Genomic DNA, 2,425 nt, shown 5'->3' with positions numbered 1-2,425 from the left:
AAGAGAATGGGAAGGTTAGGACGTGCGTTGAGCTGCGAAGAATTGGCAGCCGGCGAGTGGCTCTGAGCTGGGCCGACGGCGCGGAAGCCGGGCAGTAACCTGAGGCAGCCGCGGCTCTTGTCAAAGCGCGGGCCGCCGGGCTGCCAGGGATAGGCGATACCCGCACCACACCTCGCATTCGTGTCCGCTCACTTCTTCGCCAACATTGCAGCAAATTTTTCCGTCCGCGAAGCGTAAGAACGTAGCGCAAAAGCACTTGCACCTTTCTCGTGTTAAGGGTCAACACCCTCTACATCTACATCCATACTCCGCAAGCCACCTGACGGTGTGTGGCGGAGGGTACCTTGAGTACCTCTATCTGTTCTCCCTTCTATTCCAGTCTTGTACTGTTCGTGGAAAGAAGGATTGACGGTATGCCTCTGTGTGGGCTCTAATCTCTCTGATCTTATGCTCATGGTCTCTTCGCGAGATATACGTAGGAGGGAGCAATATACTGCTTGACTCCTCGGTGAAGGTATGTTCTCGAAACTTCAGCAAAAGCCCTTACCGAGCTACTGAGCGTCTCTCCTGCAGAGTCTTCCACTGGAGTTTATCTGTCATCTCCGTAACGCTTTCGCGATTACTAAATGATCCTGTGCAACGGCCTTGCCGCAGTGGATACACCGCTTCCCGTCAGATCACCGAAGTTAAGCGCTGTCGGGCGTGGCCGGCACTTGGATGGGTGACCATCCGGGCCGCCATGTGCTGTTGCCATTTTTCGGCGTGCACTCAGCCAACTAAGGAGCTACTCGACCGAACAGTAGCGGCTCCGGTCAAAGAAAACCATCGTAACGACCGGGAGCTGCTGACCACACGCCCCTCCTATCCACATGCTCATCTGAGGATGACACGGCGGTGGGATGGTCCCGATGGGCCAGTTGTGGCCTGATGACGGAGTGCTTTAAATGATCCTGTGACGAAGCGCGCTGCTTTCCGTTGAATCTCTTCTATCTCTTCTATCAACCCTATCTGGTACGGATACCACACTGCTGAGCAGTATTCAAGCAGTGGGCGAAGAAGCGTAGTGTAACCTACTTCCGCCGACCGGTGTGGCCGAGCGGTTCTAGGCACTACAGTCTGGAACCGCGCGACCGCTACGGTCGGAGGTTCGAATCCTGCCTCGGGCATGGATGTGTGGGATGTCCTTAGGTTAGTTAGGTTTAAGTAGTTCTAAGTTCTAGGGGACTGCCGGCCGAAGTGGCCCTGCGGTTAAAGGCGCTGCAGTCTGGAACCGCAAGACCGCTGCGGTCGCAGGTTCGAATCCTGCCTCGGGCATGGATGTTTGTGATGTCCGTAGGTTAGTTAGGTTTAACTAGTTCTAAGTTCTAGGGGACTAATGACCTCAGAAGTTGAGTCCCATAGTGCTCAGAGCCATTTGAACCATTTTTCTAGGGGACTGATGACCTCAGAAGTTAAGTCCCGTAGTGCTCAGAGCCATTTTTTTGTAACCTACTTCCTTTGTTTTCAGATTGCATTTCCTTAGGATTCTTCCAATGCATCTCAGTCTGGCATCTGCTTTACTGACGATCAACTCTTTACAGTGAGCTCGTTAACTGGACAGGATAGGGCGTCCGGTGCTGTGTTCCCTTGGGACAGCCCAGGAGAAATGGCTCCTGATGCGTCTGGTGAAATGGAACACCTACTCAAACTGAGTAGGTGTTGTATTATTAGGATAGATTATTCTAAATGTAGTAAATTTATTCGACACCGAATAATGATTGTGTAAATGCACGTTTTACAATTTGAATCATTACGAGGTCACCCAGCGGGGTAGTGCAGTGGTTAGCGCACTCGAGTCACATTCGGGAGGACGACGGTTCAAACACGCTTCCGGCCATCCTGAGTGAGATTTTCCGTGATTTCCCTAAATCGCTTAAGACAAATGCTGGCATGGTTCCTTCCAACGGGCACGACCGCTTTCCTTCTCCACCCTTCCCTATACTTTTCCGTGATTTCCCTAAATCGCTTAAGACAAATGCTGGCATGGTTCCTTCCAACGGGCACGACCGCTTTCCTTCTCCACCCTTCCCTATACTTCGTCTCTAATGACCTTGTTGTCGATGGGACGTTAAACACTAATTTTCTCCTCTTGATTACGACGGCATGCTGAAAAGTAATGCGTCCGAATTTTTTATGTGATAACTCTTAAAGCTTTTTAAATGAAACAAACATTATTAATATTCTACATCTTTCTTCTTAATGCCTACATAATGTATTTGCAAACCTTTCCCGCCACAGGGCTCCGAATTGGAGCGTGTATCATAGTGGTGTACAATGTAATTATGTTGGTGCGTCAGAAACAGCTTGCAGAGTTCGTCCACGCATGGAACGTCCTCTCTTTCAGTATGACAGTGCCAGACCACACACGAGCGCTGCGACACCTGCA

The 2,425-nt window shown here is 50.6% G+C and overlaps 1 pseudogene; it reads left to right on the top strand.

The window, feature by feature from the left end:
- The first annotated feature begins 635 nt into the window (after nt 1-635).
- LOC126250257 (5S ribosomal RNA) lies at nt 636-753 on the top strand (annotated as a pseudogene).
- The last annotated feature ends 1,672 nt before the right edge of the window (nt 754-2,425 follow it).

The sequence above is a fragment of the Schistocerca nitens genome, chromosome 3 (genome assembly GCF_023898315.1).
Source record: "Schistocerca nitens isolate TAMUIC-IGC-003100 chromosome 3, iqSchNite1.1, whole genome shotgun sequence".
Lineage (NCBI taxonomy): Eukaryota > Metazoa > Arthropoda > Insecta > Orthoptera > Acrididae > Schistocerca > Schistocerca nitens.
Note: the sequence above shows the minus strand (reverse complement) of the source record. Positions and strands in the feature narration are given on the sequence as shown.